A 21618-nucleotide genomic window follows, 5' to 3' on the forward strand; every position below is an offset into this window, starting at 1 on the left:
TACTACAATAGTCACCACGCTGTTTATTTTTCTAAGACAGTTACTACATCACACACTCATTTTCAATGTTTTTGTAATTTGCAGGAATTTAATTGTTAAATGTTAATTAACATTCATGAACCCTAATACTTCGTATCCTAACATCTCTAAAGTTAGAAATATCCTGTCTCAGAGTGACGCTGAAAAACTAGTTCCTGCATTTATTACTTCCAGGCTGGACGACTGTAATTCATTATTATCAGGAAGTCCTAAAAACTCCCTGAAAAGCCTTCAGCTAATCCAAAATGCTGCAGCAAGAGTCCTGACAGGGACTAGAAAGAGAGCAGCCTCTACCTACCTACCTGCTCCGTGCAGCAGCTTCAGCAATGGAGACGCTGAACATGGTCCATTCGGACTCAATGTCCCCAGTCTCCCTCGGAATGCTGTTGAAGCTCTGCCGGAGGTGTGCATTGAAGATCATAAGTTAAACACTTGGGTTAAATGTAGGGGTAAGAATGGAAACAACTGATAGCTGTCAGTGATTGGAAAACATGTGTTCTAGTTATGATCAGTAAGCAGATCAGGAAATGAACGTATTAGGTTCAGTGTTTTTTTTTTGTAAAATGTTTGAGGTAGCCAAATTGATGAAAAAGACAAAACATTTATTAACCCAAATGCTTTAATTGGGTTGCTCAATTTCACGTGTGGTAAATCTACAGATGAGAAATGTTCTTGGAAATGGGAGCTTTGTGTTTTCTCTCACTGATTACAGATACTGTGTGTTCTAAAGAAGCAGTGTGAGCGCTCTGCCTCCTTCTGACCACAACGCTAAAGGGCATGTTAAACACTAACAGGCTTAACAAAATAGCAGAACTTGACACACAGAGAATATGAATAGACTGGGCTCTGAGTAAATGTTACAGGAGTCACATTGTGATGATTTCATAAATGTCAGAATATCTCTGAAGTGTTGCTGTTACACTGTGATTTGTCCCTGGAAAGACAATAAAATAATCAGAGACAGGGTTGTAGTCATTGTTGATACATCTGAGAAGTGCAGGCTGGCATGTATTTTCACTGGCTTGTGTGATCCAATATCCAAGAAAAACAACTTGTATTACAAATTAAAACCTGGACAGGTGCAGCAGACATTTCATCATCTGCTTGTCCACCTCCAATAGGAACAGATGTAGAATTGACAATGTGAGGAAGGCACGCTTCTGGAAGATTGTTGACGCTCTGTACAATCTTCTTGAAAACCTTGGGCTTGGTATTCATCTTGATGTTACTTTGACAAGAAGCATCTACCTAAATAATGCTTATCCTGCTGGAGGATAAAACTTGCTGCAAAAATGTTCTTGATTATACGACAGAGCATGTTAGGGGGCTGATCGCCAAATTCCTCAGATCTAACTCCAAAAGATTAAAGCAGTTCATCACACTGTTTCATAAACAAGACAAAGTTTAGCATTGAAACATGCATCAGTGAATATTTAATGCAAACACTTGTTCTTGACTACATATCACATCCTTTCAACCTATCTCTGATCAACTGCACAATAATATGAGGTGTTGTTGTAATAAGCACTGTGCATTAGCATTAGCATGTGCTTAAAGGCAGATTATTACTTGATTGGGCTTTGGACTGAATGAAGAGTCGAACTGAATGATGCCAAATATAAAGGTCAGCAAACATGTCACTGTGATATTAGGAGATATTTCCACTATTCAAAAGCACTGAAAAGGATTCTTCAGCGTGCTCTCCTCTGACTAACACACACACACATTCATGTAAAAATTACTGCTGGAAACTTCTCAAGGTTGTAAATTAGGTGAACTTTTATTACTTAAGGTTTGTCCTCTCAGTAACGATGTAGCCTGAATGTAAGCAGGCTCTTAATTCATGACAGGAAGTCTTTATTGACTTTAAACCAGCATATCAACACATAGCTTTGAATTTGATGTTTAATTAATTACTATGTGCTGTGTTTGGTCTTCAGTATAAATTCTCCCTGAAATACAGTATAAAAAGCAGTATCTATCTCATCACTGTGTTCAGGGTTTATGATCAGTAACATTTTCTGGACTAATATCCTTCACTAAGAATGTGGAAATGAAATCCTGGGCTGCTTGCAGTGTGGGTAAGACCTCCCAAATCATGGGATGTTTAGATTTGGTGATCTCTTTATGTGGCAAATTAATTCCTAAAATGAATATCCCAGGGCCATCCGCAAAGGCTTGCTCTCATGAATAAAGAGCATTTTCAAATACGTCTCCACCAACCTTAGAGCATATTCTTTTTTGAGAGGCATTCTTTATTTCTCTACCCATTTCTCTCTGGTGTGAGGTCTGTCTTAATCAGGTAACTACACCACTTAGCAGATAAATGGAGAGAACAGGAAGCTGACAAAGAGAACTGTATGGTCACCTCTGGATTTGTGCTTGTTAATGACCCATGATATTTAACAGTATGAACTGATGACCCCGCAGAGGACACTGAGTGGTGGGTCTGTCTGGCACAAGCCCACTGCTGGAACGAGGCAATTGTACTACAACAGCAAAAGCAAGACGCAAGTCACCAAAGTTCTTTGTGTTATTTATGCACGAGGGAGAGAACTGGACGCCTTACATAGGTCTAGATGTGAACAAAGAGTACCTCTTCTTGTGACCCCCTGAACAACGTCCCTAAACCTGCTGGAAGTCCAGCAGTTCATCTAAACAAAAGGCACTTATACTATAACAGACATAGTTGTGTTTACCGTACCATAAAACAATAAAAGAAGGTACGAGCTCTCTCATGACCCCAGGATGTGAGTGTGTATGCACACAGACTCTTCGCAGACTACTAAGGATTAGAGATGGCACGATACCACTTCTTTATGTCCAATACCCATATCATAAATTTGGATATCTGCTGATACCGATATGAATCCGATATAGTGTTTTTTAATCAACAAAACTGTTTTTTTAATATCTTGCTGCATTTTGTATAAGTTCATACTCAAGTTTAACCTCTTAAGCCCCAACGCTCCCTGATATGGGGGCAAAAGGCAGGAGATCAGTTAGGCTTGGGGCTTAAGAGGTTAAAAAACAACAACACTAAAGCTATTCTGTTATACCTGTATGTAAAAAAAATATTTCATAGTTCAGCAACACTGATCAATCTAATAAACTTAAACCTGCTCCATCCTCCCTATTCTGGTGTTTCAAAGAGTACTGAGCAGAAATATTAAGCAACCTAACTAACAGGGTTGCAAACTCCCAGCAAAAAAAAGAAAGAATAGGGAACCCCCCCCCCCCCACCCCACCCTCCACCTCATGATGGTTAATCGACATAATCAACTTCAATTTGATGCAGTGTGAAAAAAAAATGCACAGAAATAAATTATTTTTCAAGAATAATTAAATAGATTCAACATCTTTCTTCAACAGAACTGCAGACTGCACAGATGGTTCCCAAAAGAAAAAGTACTATAGCTTACTAGGGTAGTCAAAGGAGCTTGCAAAGAAAAGCGTCTGGACTTCTTTAAGTTGCTTGAAGACGTTTCACCTCTCATCCGAGAAGCTTCTTCAGTTCTGTGGATGACCTGGATGACTGAGAACCTTAACAGACTTACTAGGGTATATTAGACTTAACAGTTACTATATACAGTAATGGACTTCTATACATTTTACATCAGATTAAAACTTTGGGTGTAAGATTCAGATAATTATTTATTAAAAGCTCGACATTTTAAATGAGAATAAGAAAGAAAAGTATGTCTTTGTGCCCCCTTTTCCCTGTTCATGCCCTATCGGCCCCCCTGGCTAAACTTTGCTAGATCCGCCCCTGCACAGTTACGTCAGCTGTAGAAAAAGATCCTGGTGTAGAAATAATATTAAATAAATTCTAACAACAGCTTATCAAGCTTAAACGTGCTGCTGTTGTTCAGCCGCTGGTTTCCTCTTTCTGGTGCAAAGTGAGACAAAAACAAAGAAGAGAGACGATCAGCTGATCATTGATCAGTTTATGATTGAAGTAGCAGCAGGAGAGAGAGAGAGAGAGAGAGAGAGAGAGAGAGAGAGAGAGAGAGGCAGTTGCTCTATATATTGGTTGTTAAGCTTAACGCTGGAATGCTTCACAAACATTCAGAGATGAACTTACACACTTGCTTTACTTCTCTCTGGGAAAACTTCCTCGGAGATGAAATGCTGGTTTGGTAGCGACGCTCCAAATGCTCAACCAGACCACCGACAGGTCTGGCACGCCACAGCCGCTCGTGCTCACGTGATAGAGCAGTGTGTTGCAAGTTTTGTGAGGCGCTTTCTTGATATTTAATGGACCGGATTACATTTTTTATTTCTCGCTGATATCCGATCCAGTAATTTAGGTCGGTATCGGACCGATACCGATACGTAATATCGAATCGGTCCATCTCTACTAAGGATCAAACCTCTATCATTATGCAATCGATTATAAAACTCTAAGCATATATAAGTAAATATTTCTAAGCATAAATGACAATCAACAATACAAACCTAACACTGAGCTTGACAACCGTTTTGACTGATCTTGATGGAAAACTGATTTTTGTCTTTCGCCCTTCTTGTTTCAGATTGTTGTTGTTGTTGTTTGTCTCTTGCAAATGGCTGCTGGGAGAACTGTTTTTGATGGGAGGTCTGGGCAGCAGACAGTGGGACTGAAGGTCACCAGATTCACGTACACATTCTCACATCACATATCTCAGAGGTGCTTTTCATTCAATGATCATCAGCTCTACATGTAAACTTACTGTAATCTACATCCACACTATCCAGGATCCTCTTACTTCTGCTGGAAACGAGGATCTTTACACACAGACACCATTTAAGGTTTCCGTAGCATTAGCTGCAACTCAAAGCAGTTAATAGAATTATAGTGTTTCTCCCTGAAACAGATCCTACGGTAATAATGTTTACATAACTTTATAATAAGTCTTGTTTTTACAGTAAGAGCTGGCATTTATATGATTCACCATCTATGTCTATTACTCTCAGCCTTTTTAATGATCCAGCAGTGCGAGTGTTTGTTTGCAATTAATCTCTTAGGCTCCATAGCCAATATTATACCCACTAACTGTAGTGATAGTACATATTTTTTGGCATAACACCTTTTACATGATGGAGAAACAGCCTGTGATGGAAAAATAACTTTTAAATGAAGAGGAGGACGTTGGTGGAGCAGAAGAACAGAACAGTCAGTATTTGTCCATCCAGCCTTCCCCTTTTTGCTGCTGTGGGTTGAAAGACTTTATTAATACACAGAGGTTTGTCAGAGATCTTTCAGGAGCTTTTCTAGCCCACCATGCAATCAATGGAAAATGGACTGATTCTTATAAAGCGCTTTTCTACTCTCCCGGAGTACTCAAAGCGCTCTACACAACATGCCTCATTCACCCATTCACACCCCCTCATACAAGCACTTCTAAACACAAGTGCAACTAATAAACATTCACACACATTCACACTCCGATGATCATCGGAGCATCGCAGAGCAATTTGGGGTTAATATCTTGCCCAAGGATATTTGGCATGCAGACTGGGGAAGCTGGGAATCGAACCACCAATCAGTAGCTGATCTGCTCTACCGCCTGAGCCACCCCGTCAAAGTACTTTCTTACTACAAGCCTCATTTACACGCAGTCATACAGGCACTGTTTTCTATGTCTAACCACTTTGAGCCTAACATTCTCACACAGCAGTGGATGGGGATCAAACTACTGAGCATAATGTTGGTAGTTAAGCTGCTCCACCCTGTGAGTCACAGAGCCTCTAGTTTGAGTCTGGCAGCAAACTGATTCTGTTCATCATGGAGAAAGAGCCTCTAAATGTTGTCTGTAGTTGTGCTGTGTACAGTCAAATTGCTCATTTAGAATAGAATAGAATAGAATTCAACTTTATTGTCATTGCACATGCACAGGTACAGGGCAACGAAATGCAGTTTGCATCCATCCAGAAGTGCTTTAGTGATATAGATATATTACAATATATATTAGCAATAATATAGATATGTGTATATTACAGAAATGGGTCTATTATGGTATGTTATAATGTACACGGTGTGAAGTATGTTATGAATATTCTATAACTATAAGTATGTACAGGCTGTAGTGAGTACAAGCTATGAACAGGATATAAATATGAAATAAAAAAAAACTATACAGAAATCTGAGATATACAGTTATACAGAAATGTGAACTATGCAAGTTATAAACAGTTGTAGGATTAAAAATTATCGTATGATTATTTACACAGAACTATACAGTAGTGCAGTTAAGATAAGACGTGGATAATTTCTACAGAGGTATATAAAGTGCTAGTGATTGTGAATGGTGGTTCAGTCCATGTTATTATTGTGTGTTTGAGGGTACGGTGAATTTAAAGTATTAGAATTTAAAGGTGTATTTAAAGACTACACTGAAAGACTTTTAATAGCTCCGCATTAAAAACTGCTGAAAACTCCTTGTGGGCGGATAGAGTCATCGTCTACACAAACTGTGAAGACGATTCATTTGTGTCATTGATTAAAAATCCTCACAGTAGACATGGTTCACAATTACTGCTTGAAAGAAAGATGAGTGCAGGAGCACCTGTGGCATCGGAAACATGTTAACTAAAGCTGAGAGAGGGAGCGTCATCAGCTGTGCAAATTAAAATCTCTGATTATGATCACGTTATCTGTGGAAGTCAAAAAACAGGTGAACTCAATTTGACTGTTTTTAACTAAAACACAATAAAATGGCTTTAGCTGTTCAGCTTTAGCCAACTGTAATTCAAATGAATTAAAGCCTTTCAATGCAGTGGAAAACAAAGAGGCTCCTCCTTTATGCACAGTAATAACTTCCCTCCTGCTAAAACAGAGAATGTTGATAATGGACCAACTAATCATTTCAACAGCACTACACTTGCTCTATTCAAATACTACTAACGCACACAACACAGCACTGCTGCACTCACAGCACTTCCATCACCACACAGGTATTAAAGGAACTGCAACACGTTGAGTCTACAAGATGATGTCATGTGTCACACAGTAACAGTTTGACTGGATACATTTAAATCAAATCCTTTGTGTTGTGAACAACAAGCTGTAGATCATTAGTGACCCAAAAGATCTGTTTAATAAAAAGAAGAGGATGACTTCAGCATGATGAAGGGTGATGCTGAGGAAATGCAAGGACTCCTGCAGGAGGAAGGCATAGGTCACATCAGCAGTAAGCAAAGCAGCTTATGGGAGGAAGTTAATTCCTACATAGTTAATTCAGTCACTGAATTAAAACAGATCTTGAATGTGTGATTTAAAATCCATTGAGGTGCAAACCAGAGCTTTCTGTTCTTTTTCTAGAGGCTAAAATGATTCACAGATCTCTGCTCTGTATAATTGTACTGTGGTGGATCTTCAGATGACCACACACACACACACACATTGGCTGGCAAACTCACAGAGGGCCATAAAAGTGTTCATTTGCTCTCCCCCGCCACTATTACATCTCTTTATCTAGTCCATCTTCTACTCTCTCTCTACTCCAGGCACTGCAATCACACCCAGAGGAGGAGGAATGCTTCACTGCATGCAAGCATACAGAGAAAGCCTCTTTCTTTTAAAGCCTGGCTGATAAAGGAATGAGGCAGTTGGCCATTCCTATCAGAGAGAGAGACCTGATTTGGCTCATCAGCACTCACCAGCTCTCCTTTTCGGTCACCTGCTTGTCCTGATCCTCTTACTGCTCTTGCAGACTTCACTGATGTTGCATTCATACTCCTGTGCAATCTGTGATTCACATTTAGACAGCGTGTTGACAAAAAATAAGGTGATACAAATGCATGAATAAGTGAAATTGAGGTAAACAGAGTGAGATGAAAGGTCAGTGCAGGTGCAGGACCAGGGGGAGTGGTATCTGGACAAAGTTTGTGTTTGAAGAATGCCTTCATGTGTTTTTGACTGATTCTGTCAGGTCCACAGAGGCACTTATATGTTTCAAAGCATAAGCACAGGCAGGTGAGCATTACTACAGAAGTAGAGACACTGTCAATAAAAACAATAAAAATAAACAATAAAGACAATAAAAACTGAACTAAAGTTCGAATAAAAAAATGTGAAGAAAGGATTCTTCTGTGATTTCAGTCAGTCTCAGCGACTGGTGTATGTTCACGTAATCCCACTGACCTGATCATTTAGAGATGAGCTGTGAGTGGGCACACACTCTGTGGCCCAAATATTTGTTCTTCTTGAGGCTTAAGTTGTCTCTTTGTGACTCAGGTTGGTTGTTTGGGCTCGCTGTCGTCATGCATAATAAATTAAGGCCCAATACCCAAGTGGATTTGTACACTTGGATATTTCTAAAACTCGTATAGAAGTGTGGAAGTCGGGCTGATTCATAGCGTTAGTTTTACCATAAAATGACTCACAAACCATTGTTTTTTCTGAGCCCGTAAACCAAAGCAGGTTTTTCCTCCTTTATACATAAAACGAAGCCGTTCACAATCATTTTATTATTCTCAACGGCTCCGACAGAATGAATCAGGAACATTTTCACTGTCGGTTAAAAACAGGTTATTTTGTGGTTGGTTTAGACAGCCGGTGTGTGACTTGAAGTTGCTTTTGTTTGTTTGCTTTGTGCGGAAAAAACAAAGCAAACAAACACGCTCTTGTTTACTCTGTCCACTGAGGAAAGATTTATACAGAAGCTGTCATTAATGCTAAACAGCTTAGTTTAGGATTAAGCGGTGCGTTACTTTCCTTTCTTCACCAACAGAGTTTTTATTTTTAGAATCCCACCTCAGTGCGTTTCATCTACGGAGTTTATTTATGTAATTATGCATCACAAATAGTCAAAGAGACTTTCATTTGAAAATTAAAACAAAAATTTTTGCTGTAAACTTTCATGCCACAGCTTTTAGTCCACAGAATGAGTGTATGCAAAAACAAGCGAATGATGGCTTCGAGGAGCAGATCGATAACTCAAGGCCTTGAGCCCGGATAGGCTCTGCTGGGAATACGGCATGACACACACATATACACTCATTTCCAAGTCTTAGTGAGGACATGTAATTGACATAATGTCAGGGTGTGGGTGAGTGGCAGCACTTTTGTTGAAGTGGATGCATCAGACATTGGGGTAGGGGCAGTCTTGTCCCTTTTTCTCTCGTCGCCTGTCTCCCGCAGAAAAGAACGATGAAGTAGGGGACAGGAGCTCCTTGCTGTTAAGCTCGCGCTGGAGGAATGGTGACACCTGCTAGAGGGAGCTGAGCAGCCTTTTTGTATTTGGACGGATCACAAGAATCTCACCTACCTACGAACAGCCAAGAGACTGAATGCTCGCCAGCACGTTGGTCTCTATTCTTCACCAGGTTTAACGTTTCTATCTCTTACTGTCCAGGCTCCCTCAATGTCAAGCCCGATGCGCTGTCCAGTCAGTTCGCCTCCGACACCAAACCATTGGAAGTTCCAACCATTCTCCCTGCTAGCTGCAAAATTGGAAACATCACCTGGGAGGTGGAGGAGGCCATCCGCCAGGCACTGGGGGCTAACCCGACACAGTTACAGGCCAGCGTCACGTCCCAGCAGCTGTCTGTTACAAATTTCTAGACTGGATTCATATGACTTATTGATTATCTGATTATACATGTTTCTGGTGGGAGACCTTGGATAGGGATGTCAGAGAGTATGTGGCCGCTTGCACCGTTTGCGCTCAGATTAAGTCTCATTCTCAACACCCGGCTGAGCTGTTACAACCACTAACCACATCGCCCATGGTCACAGATCGGACTGTTACTGGGTTACCAGTTTCATCTGGGAAGTCAGCTATTTTCACCACCATAGACAGATTCTGCTGCCCATTTCATTGGCCTGAATAAATTACCCACTGCCATTGAAACAGCCCAAAGTAGTCGACCAGGTTTTCCGATTACATGGCATTCTGGTAGAAATACTGTCCGATAGAGGTCGTCAGTTTTCATCACAGGCCTGGGAGGCTTTCTGTGCTGCACTTGGAGTCAAACCCTGTCAAAGTTCCAGGTACCACCCTCAAACCAATGGTCAGACAGAAGGACTTAATCAGGAGCTAGAAGCTACCCTCCGTTGCATGCCTACCCATGATCCGCCCTGTGGCCCTGTGGCTTTATTTCTCCCTTGGGCTGAATACACACACAGCACACTTACCTCCTTTGCCACAGGGTTGTCTCCTTTTGAAGCATCTTTAGGATACCAGCTTCCTCTATTTCTTGAACATGAAGCAGAACTTGGGGTACCTCCATCCAGCACCATCTACAGTGCTGCTGTTGAGCCTGGACACGAACAAGGCAAGCTCCTCTCAGGTCAGTGGCTCACCAGTGCCTGTATGCCAACCAGCATCACATGGGCACGCCAACATATGCTCCAGATCAAAAGGTACGGCTGGCTGCAAAGGATATTCCACTTAAGATGGATTCTCGCAAGCTATCATCAGACTATAATGGCCTCATCACTAAGGATGCATCCCACGTTGTGTCTCAGGTGAAACCACTGGGCTCTAGTCTCTCCACCTGCAAACAATAAGCCTCTGTAAGATTCTCCTGTGCTGTGTCCCCGACTTTTCACCAGTACAAGTCTGACATTTCTCTCCCTCTGTTGACTCTGACTACCATCCCTCGAACAACGATCCCTTCTTCAAACCCCACAGTAGTTCACTCCCCCTGCTCACAGCCTTAAGCACCTGAACCCCCTGCAGCTTATGCTTCATGTGCACAGCTTCAAGTGCAATTCTTGTGTGTTGTTATTAAATCTTTGTTATTCAATCTAGTTCAGAATCTGCTTTTGGGTCCATACTCATGCTCTGGCCAACCGCCGCCGTAACACATAATGCTTTTTTAACCTTAAAAAACAAATGCCTAACCCTTTGCCTAAACATAAACATAACCTAATTGTAACCTGACACGAGAACCACATTATACCTTTAAACTCTTGGGGACAAATAGTCACTTAGGGGACAAAATGCTCGTCCCCACAAGTATAGTGGCATGCCAGTTTTCTGTCCTCACAAAGATGTCTAAACATGTACACACATGGCAGCTTATATATCTTTCCACCACCTTCCAGTCCACTCCTACCACAGTCCCTGACCCATCCTTACAAAGCTGCACCTTTACTCCCCACTGCTTCACTCCTATTCATCAAACCTGAACTGCATTCTGGGAGTATAATAGCTCAATCACAGATCCCCCCTCCCCGTTCCACTTCCTCAGCTCACGCATTTGGCAGCACTCAACTTTTCCATCACTGAGCTTTTAGAGATATATATATATATAAAGAAGATTTCCTGCTCTGACTCTGTGTTTATTCAGGAGTCACTTGAAGGCTATTTGAGCTATTTGTTCTCTGCTTACAGATGAATCTTGATCCAGTTGCATTTGCTGATCTTTACTGATGATACCAATGCAAGGCTGACTTTACATTTGCTTTCAAGGCAAAAATAACTAAATTAATTTACTGGCAGCTACACAATATTGATATTAAGGCACAGCATAAATGAAAAGCAAGGAATGTGGCCACAGTCTCACTGTGGAGGTCAGTAAGTAATTGATAAAACCAAGTCAAATGAATATTGGCTGCAGCTTGCATTTAGGTGTGACAACAAAAGACAAAGTGAATCTTTAGTCACAGATTACTTGGTTTATGGCATCCAAACAAAAGACCCACAACATCATTTAATTTATTAGTTTAAAGACAAATCAACATAAAGTATTAAAAGCAAAACTAGTAGTTCATCGTCATTTAGTTACTTGTTCATATTTAATATGCACAGTGATTGACCTACCCTTGGCCATGTGGATACTACTTTGAGACATATCCTATTCAATTTTTAATTTAACTCAATATTGAATTCATTATATAAGTAGACAGTGCCACATCACAACAGCAGTTGGCTCAAGGCTTTAATATTTTAAGGTAAAGACACTAAAATAGAGAAAACAATCATATGTTTGGCTCAGAGTGACCTAGAAGCACCTCTTGTTCTGATTGCAGATACAATCAGGTTTAATTTGGGCTCCTTCAGCAACAAAGTAGCAGTTTATTGGATATGAAATTGCCTAAAATTCATGAGCCAGACTTGACTGTGTGGGCTGGATAGCCCATACTATACGGACAGGAGCTTGTTTGGCCGTATGGCATGTTTGTGCATGTAAGAAAAAAACACAAACAAAAAACCTCTGACGTATATGTTTCATGTAGAAATCCAGCTTCTTGGACAACACAGGCCATTCTTAGTGGTGCAGACGGACTGAAGCCCTGTGTGTGTCCACCAACAGCAGCAGCAGCAGCTCAGTGATATTTTAGAAGCAGGAATGGCTTCCCCTTACTCTGACCTCTTTCTAAAAAGGAAATGTATGCACAGTGCTGGGAAATGGAAAATCAATTTATCCTTTCTCATTTAACAAGATTGAGGAGAAACAGCCAGGAGAGGGAGTCCGTCCTACCTTTTTATTTCTCTCATCCCTCGTCTTCATTTCTGTTTTTACTCTCTCTTTCCTTGCCTTTATTTACTGGAATTACCATACTATTTTTTCTCTCCCTCAATTTCTTATCTACTTCTGCACTTGTTACAGCACTCAAGGCATTTTCTTAGCAACAAGTCCGTCATCCTGTGTGTTGACTTCACATATTGTTGTGTGCATGTGTCTGTGTTGTGGTACCAGTATGAACGCAGGAAAAACGTCAGCTGTTCAAATGCAGTTGAAATGTTTTTATGATAAATGGTCAAAAACTGGATATTTTTTTGGCCCAGAACTCAAAACTTTTTAGCTTTGAACAGCTCGAGTCTCCACAGAAGAGGTTTATTCTGACAGCGTATGAAAGACTACAGATGTGACAGATGTGTTGTTTTCAATGGTAGATGAACATGAAATGTTCACACAGTCAACCAAAACTTAAAGCTGAACCATAAATGTAAGACCGTGATGGTCATTGTGACTTATCGTTATTGTTCAGCTCTGCTCTTAACACCATCCGTAAAAAGACTCAGTCTATTCTTGTCTTCTCATCAGTTCAACCTTTTGGTTGAGTTGCCATAATCATTGTCAGGCCAATATATTTTTGTGCCATGTAACATAAGTACAAAAAAACTATATAAGGCAGTAACCTGCCGGTCTCGTTCCCATGACTGTGTCAAAGCCCTCACTCTGCCTTAGTTACAAACAAGGTGTCCTTTGGCAGTGATGCACGGTGACCTGGGTAATGGCCACTCAGTGGTGACTCCCAAATCATTATTTTCCACACTGCAGGGTTGTTGTTATTAAAGACCATATTTTAACCCACACCACAACGTTTCCTTAAAGCTTCCTGAGAGTAAAATGCAAGTAAAAATTAAGCAAATCTGTGAGGCAAAAATAAAAATGAAAAACTTGAATTAACAAAAAAAATGAGCCGTTTATTATGGCAACAGACGTACAAAATTAAGGCAAGGTGAAACTAAACTAAAACCTAAACTGGGAAACACTAGACATAGACATGAAAACATGAGCAAAACCTGAGCTGGACCAGAGAAAAACTGAATCTGACGAAGGAACGCAGACTGACAAAGACACAAGAATGACACACACAGACAAAATACACATGGGAGGTGATCAGGGGAAGTAGAAACACATGAGGAAACAGCTGACACAAATAAACATAATGACACCACAGGGGAAGAGCAAAACTATAAACGATAGTCTTTATTGGCTTCAAAAAGGGGAATGTACAACAAATAAACTTCTCCACATCAGAGCAACATATAATGGCCAGGGTTTTAATAGTTTTGCAATTTTCATTAGTTTTTATTTTTATTTAGTTTTGACTTCAGATTTTCAATTTTATATCAGTTTTAATTAGTTTTTACCAATTGTTTGCTAGTTTAGTTTAGTTTTTATTTTTTTGAAAATCCTTAATTTCAGTTTAGTTTTGATTAGTTTCAGTTATAGTTTTAGTTATGTTTGCAATAATTAAGTGTAACAAAATCCAAGTTTCATCATATCAGTCATTCTGCTCATCCTTGGGTATGTTGCTATTCCAGCTACCATACTGCACCCTGGACAGGTCGCCTGTCTGTCGCAGGGCTAACACGCAGAGACAGACAACTCACATTCCCACCTATGGGTTCTTTAAATAAATAAATAAAGGCAGATGAACAACCATTGATACCAGGCAACTATAAAATGTATATCTTGGCCCCAATGAGACTATTAACTCTTGCAGCACCGTGTGTTCGTAATTTTGGTTCAAGTGAATTGATAAACTTTTTGAAGGTAATTGACTCACACAGTTGTGTAGATATCCCCGTCCTGTTGTCTCGGGATGCATCACGCTGCCTTGCCTGGGGTTAGCTTCTGTTTCTGGGGATGAGGGTTGAGTGTGCTCCCTTACCTTCTCAAGGTAAGCTAGGTTAGCCTTCTTGTGTGAGCTTTTCAAGTGCACTTTAAGGTTTGTGGGATTTTTTCCCCTTTAGAAATGTCCCTCATAATTTGTCTGTTTCCACTACAAGACACTTGCTTTATCCAAAACACAGTCATATTCAGAGTAATCCCAAATTGGACTCTGGCTCCCGACTTTTCCTGACATGATTCTGCGCGTGGACGGAGCAGCAACACAGACGACTCGACTAACGTGCTGCCACCTGCTGGCATAATGAGACACAGCAAGAAAAAAATCTGGAAACTAAACTTCATTTTCACCCTTGACTCTTGTATGACACGCACACATCAATGAAAACTAAACACATTTTTGCTATAAATTCAGTTAATTTTAGTTAGTTTTGTGAACACTCATTAGTTAGTTTTCCTTTTTTTGTTTTTATTTTTATTTCCGTTAACGAAAATGTTTTTTCACTTCTAGTTTTCGTTATTTCGTTAGTTTTCGTTAACGATAATAACCTTGATAATGGCTTCCCGAAAACTTTCTTTTGCTAGCTAAAAAACCCAGAGTAACTTTCGTCTACCACAAAGGATTCTGGGAAATGCAATTTTCTAATGAAAATACCTGTTAAATGCTCCCCTTTAGCAGAAAATTAAATCTGTAATTAACAGATCTCACTAAACATTTGGCTAACACTTAAATCACTTACAAAATAATCAAAATGCTGTTATCAAACAACAAACTGCAATAAAGTTACAACAAATGCTCCATGGACAAAATGTGGTTGCAGAAGACTTGGGCGTGCAGGCAGCTACACGAGCCTTTAGGTTCACCATCCCATAATGAACTTTCCATCAGGTGGACCAGAGTGGACACTAACAGACCTGCACATGTGAAAGTCGAGTTGATTCACAGGCTTTGCTACCATGTGTTTGCTATCATCAGTGACTGTAGCAATTCTAATCTTTTACTAACAACAGAAACAATCAATGAGCAGAAGACTGGATTAACATAAAAACACAACAGACTGGTCGGACAAACAGCTACAAACTACGCACAATTCACACACCAACCTTTTCATGTGACACTTGTCGGAAACCTTAATTGAACCATTAGCTGTTAGAATAACCCGAACCAGTCACAGACACTATTCCACTGGAAAATAAAAGATAAAGCAAACAGCTAATCCTTTCTGTTAATCTGTTTTTGGATTAGAAAATGCAAATGATTAAACATTAAAACATTTAAATTATATGCACGGCTACTAAGATTTTAATTTATTTAGGGGGGAGGGGGCAACGCATCTTTGGGCTATATAACAGCACTACAGAAATTGTGCTGTTAGCTGAATGAATATAGAAAGAAATTAGAGCTCTGCATGTGTGTTTGTGTGTGTGCGTGTGTGTGTAGGTGTGTGTGTGTGTGTGTGTGTGTGTGTGTGTGTGTACGTGTGTGTGTATGTGTGTGTGTGTGTACGTGTATGTGTACGTGTGTGTGTGTGTGTGTGTGTGTGTAGGTGTGTGTGCGTGTGTGTGTGTATGAGTGTGTGTGTTTTTGTGTACGTGTATGTGTGCGTGTGTGTGTGTGTGCGTGTGTGTGTATGTGTGTGTGTGTGTATGTGTACGTGTGTGTGTGTATGTGTGTGTGTACACGCGCACACACACAAACACATACACGTACACACACACACACATACACGTACACACACACACACACACACACGCACACACACACACACTGACAGGTTGTACATAACTTCACTACAAACAAAACAAGAACAAAGAACTCTGGTGGCAGATCTGTGGGTTTAATAACTGCAGGTTAAATACTCAAAATAATAATCTGGTTCCTTGTTTCTATTTTAAGTAAAATGTTTAAACTATTTAGCTCCAAACATCTCCCTCACATGTCTATATGAGTCCAAAAGGTTAAACTGTACTACTGTACACAGTGAGTAACTTGCCTGAATGGGCCACAGCAGTGGTCTTACCAGCACCTCAGACTCTCTCGGCTGGGCCCATAAAACTCTGCTGAACATTTTGGTAGTGCCAAATCTAATCTAGCTGGTTGACCGCAGGAATTGGATGTACCTCATTGGGCAGTTGCAACTAGCTCAATCTTCAGTATCACATTTGAAAATGGGATTGACAGGTTTTCCTGTGTGTTCCTGTGTGTTTCATGTAGTTTCCTGTAATCTGTCTTTGTGACTGTGCGTGACCTTGCACATTTGCAATCTGCATAGGGCACAGTGAATCATGCTGAGGTATGCCTGGCACTCACCCAATCGTGGCAGCCGACTTTTAAGCATATGCACATCTAATTTTCTCCTGAAGCTTTGCAGACAAAATGAAATTTCCATAAATTTGAAAGGGAACATTTCCTCCTACTACAATGATGTATTGAACTGCTTATTGAGTTTGAAATACTTTTTAACACCAGTGAAAGAAAAGTGCACACTGACCATGAAAACACAGGTATACAGACACAGACTACATGCTGAGAAAACAGAAGCAGAGAAGAGGATCAGTGCAGTATTGCAGGACTTCAGTCCTCCATGAAATGGAACAATTTTCTTTCTTTTCCCATCATGATGACTGCACAGTCACAAGCTCAGCATATTAAATTTATGTCAGATTTTTGGAACAGTGGCAGAGGGATACATTAACACAAAACATTTAATTGAATCTTCTCAAATCTGATTTAACTGCTTTGCTTGGCAGTTTGAATACAAGTCAATATCTGCTCGGCAACTTGGCAAAGACGTCTCTGTTTTCTTTCCTCTGCCTCACAGCGGCTTTAATGAAGTAACAGAGAGGTGAAAGGACTGCAGTCAATGGGAGATGTGATGAATGATGCTCCATCCTCTTAATAACAGTATTGGACAGGATAGTAGGATCTTAACTGTTTTCTCATTTTCTCCCTGAGCACTGCCGCCTACTCTCAAAGCAACTCCCGATGCTTCTACTCTGTCTAATGAGAAAAGAGAGCGGAGAGACGAGGCACGGGCTGATAGGTGAGCTCGGGTCAGGAAACGCAGACTTTGTCTTAAGTTAACAATTAATACGTGACCACTGTAGCTGCTTTAAAAACGACTCCTACACGCTTGACTTGTGAGATCAGGTTTTTACGCTGGAGTTAGACTCTCATTAGAGCAGGCGTGACAGGCATACTGAAGGCGTGCTCCAGCTCAAACCAGCACGCTACTGGGAATTGTGCAGGAAGGAAATATCATTGAATTTCATACATGCATGTTTATTCTGTGTACATGTATGACCTCACATCTCAGCGGCTATTTGGATGAACTGTTGGCTTAGAACAATTTTTAGACAAAAAAAGCTTTAATGCACAAAACACATGTCAGTGAGTGACAGGGGGAAACACACTGACATGCCATTTAAATATAGCACTTCTAAAATTAGCAATTACTGTAAATCGCTTTTATAGAGCAAACCACATGCAGCCAGTGCTTTACTCCATCCACTGAGTCTTCAGCGATCAAACGACTTACAGGGTACAGAATATAATAAAACCACACTGTTAGAAAAAACATCTTAAAAAACAGTAATACTCCAGCAGCTGGGGCGCCAAAATACGACCGTAAAATAACAGAAAATAACTCATGAAAATACGGTTATCTCCAGTAATGAAAATACAATTTGTTGCCCTAATTTTACATGGGATCTTGCCTTTTTCAAGTGCTTTTAAACATTAAATTAGGAACAATTTAATGTGATTAACCAATGAAATTACCTGTAAACAAGGTCAATGAATGCAGCAATATGAATAATAATACTTAAATGTTCAGAAATATACAGTAAACACTTTAAATTATAATGGATTGCATTCATATCGCTCTTTTTGAGACTTTTCTGATTACAAGGCGAACTGCCAACTCTTGAGCCACGATCACCCTAAATAACAATAATAATAATTATTTGATGTAACAAAAGTTTATAAGAATCATTTCATATATTTTTCCATAGCATTACACTTGAATTTAACAGTTCAATCTTTCAAATAACGGACAAATATTTGTGAAATCATGATACATTTGTGAATGTATGTTAACAATCTACATATGCTCATGTACAGACAGATACATTTAAAAACAAGAAAATTATGTTTTATTACATTTACAGTGATTTTACGTTAATTTACATTTGAAATGTGAAATCACAGTCTGATGTAAATTTAATGATATTCTAGAAGAACATGGAACATGGAAACAAGACTTTCAAATTCAACAGGAAACATGACGGACGCAGACATGACGTGAGCTTGACCACGAGAAACACACGACAGACATGAAACATGACAGGTTAACCGCACGAACCAACAAGGGAGACTAAATCACAGAGGGCGATGACACAGAGGGATCAGATAAACGAGCAAAGACGGAGCAACTTAGGAGCTTAAGATAACTCGATGCGCTTAACATAAACAATGAATAACGAAGTCCTAAGACTCTGAAATCCTAACTAATAATTGCAGCAACAAGAACATATCTTCATTGCTAATATAAGAAATTCACTACAATACAAAATTAACACAAAATGAAGCCCATCGCACAACTTGGGTCAGAAACGTATTACCAACCCAGGGTGGGTGAACCATGTTTTTCTTTGTTACAACCACGGTGTTGGACTTGGAGGCGTTAACTGTCAACCTAGGAGCTGCAAAAAACCCAAGTGCAGGTTGGAGGTCATGGATCTAGGAATCATCATTAGGCATCCATATGTTTAAAATATTGTTAAAATAATAGTTTCAAAAACATCTTTGTGAAGAAGACTAAACTGAATGAAAGAGGACCAAATAGATAAATGGATACAGAGATGGATGACTCAGACAGATGGAATAGGCAACTGTAACCTGACCACTGCTTTTATCAGATTTCCTGAGTGTCTTAGTATGCCTATATTTCCTTGTTATGTTACACCACCTTGTGAACACACACACACACACACACACACACACACTTCCCATCACTGTTTTGGTAATTATACTCTCCATCTAACTCTCTGTATCAATCCACATTTGAAATATAACACAACACGAGTACGTCTCCTTTGAATGATAATGAGGGATGTAATCCTTCGGGGTGCTTTGACTCGGCTGTGTTACTTCATCCATTTCTGTCACGTTTGATTACAATGTCTATAAAATCAACAAAATCAGCACCCAGACAAACAGTTTAGCACAATATTCAGACTGAATTTGTCCTCATTACAGGATAAAGCTATTGAGCTCTGTGGGGATATTGGGTAGTTATAGTTGTACATCATCACAGGACAGAGCAAAGATTGTTTCATCTTGTGTCATCTTGCCAAGCAAGTTAAGGGAAACGGACCACAGAGCTAGGCCGTTTGGTTTTTTAAGGCCATCTCTAATTTCCAATGTGTAGATATTTTGTTAGTGAGAAACTACAGCAGACAGATTTGGGAGAAGTTTCGTAGAGCGCATTATCACCTCTTCACCTCTCTTTCATCTGCACTAATCACCAGTTAACCCAGAGGTTCCTAAAGTGTGGGGCCCGCCCCCTAGGGGTGCAGGGGGGGGGGTATGGAAAAAAAATTAGAATGCTTGTACGCTGCTAGCATAATGGACAGGTTTTTGACCGGCGCCCGCACACATGCAAAGCAGGAGATGAAGCATCGCCAAATATGTTTCCAAACCAACTTCCTTCCAAGCCGAAAACTAGGTGAAGCAAATCTGCCCTTTGGCTTCACCTGCACAGGTGCAGAGGTAGGTCTCCCTGCAGGATTCCCTGCGTTGGAGCAGCGCTGGGCTGTTTAAATCACAGACAAACAGGATCCCACAGTTTATGTTTTTGAACCCATTTTGCACAGAGAGGAATTTTTTGATTTGATATCAATGTTGAATATTATTACACAGGAAAAAAACAGCTACATGTAAAATAATCACAGCGTGACGCCTCTGCCTTTATAAACAGAGGGACAGTAACTGTGTGTAAAACCTGCAGACAGTCAGATTAACAGTATTTCGTCTCTATCATTCTGCAATTCATCTCATGTAAACAATAACGTGGCCACAGCGTGACGTGATAAAGGCACATACCTTTGACGTTGCGTGATGAACTCTGTATTCCTCGTCCACACGTAAACGCAAAAAAGGAGTTTTAAAAAAATCGCCATTTTTGGTGATTCGAAACACCGTTTACGTGGACAAAAGACCCAAACGCATAGAAACAGCTGCGTTTTCAAAAGTACCCGTGCAGGTGTGCACGGAGCGTAAAGGAGTTAATAGTGTATTTTATTACTACCTGTAATTTATTGCAGATTACTTTTATTTCATTGTTTACTAAATGTTGGAGGTGTGAAATAAACTGCAATGGAGTTTAAAAACACAATATGGGTGTTTGTGGTTGGAGGATGTGTTTGTGCGCCCGGGGGGGCGGGGGACAGGCTGTGCCTTGTAAAACAAAGGGGGGGCTAAAGTTAACCCAACATGCATATCTTTGTAAGCTGGAGCATGTGCATGCTCTGCCTGTGCCTGTGTGGGTTCTCTGCAATTTCTACACAGAAGAGAGACACAAGAGATATTTGTATCATTCACGTGTGGTTAAATCTGAGTTTTAGTCTAGCCTTCTTATTATGTTAAGGGTCAATCTGACCCATTCCAGCTGTTGTGTTGACCAAAGTACTGGTCATCCTTTATGACTTTATCTGGGTCATGAACTGGTTTTTAAATAGATGATGTGTCCTGAAATGTCTCTGCACAACTTTATGTAAGTAAAAAGTTGTTCAGATCCAAAATAAACATTTCTTTTTGATGGACTTTGTTTTGATTGCCTCTGAATGTACATCAGACCCAGGTGTGTATGCGAGAAACTTTCTCTCCCCTGTTCTTGTCACTGTTCTCATGTCAACACACCAAACAAACACACCTAACACACCACAAATGAGCTCCAGAAGGTTGACGACTGAAGAAGCTTGATCACTGCTTTTGAACTGCGATAGTGATGAAGAAGAAGGTGTTTCAGAGACAGAGGATCTTTCAGAGTCTGAGGATCTTTCAGAGGCTGAGGATCTTTCAGAGTCTGAGGACAATGTTATTGATGATCCACACTGCCAATTTTCCATCGAAGAGGAGGATTCTGAGGAGGAGTCTGCCACCATCTCTACATCAAATGAAAACCAAGGAATGCAGCAATCATCATCGACAGAGGAGACATGGACATCTAGAGATGCTAATATAAAACGGTCATTATCACCACACCGAAGTCAAAGCAGGCT

The sequence above is a fragment of the Neolamprologus multifasciatus genome, chromosome 2 (genome assembly GCF_963576455.1).
Source record: "Neolamprologus multifasciatus chromosome 2, fNeoMul1.2, whole genome shotgun sequence".
Taxonomy (NCBI): Eukaryota; Metazoa; Chordata; class Actinopteri; order Cichliformes; family Cichlidae; genus Neolamprologus; species Neolamprologus multifasciatus.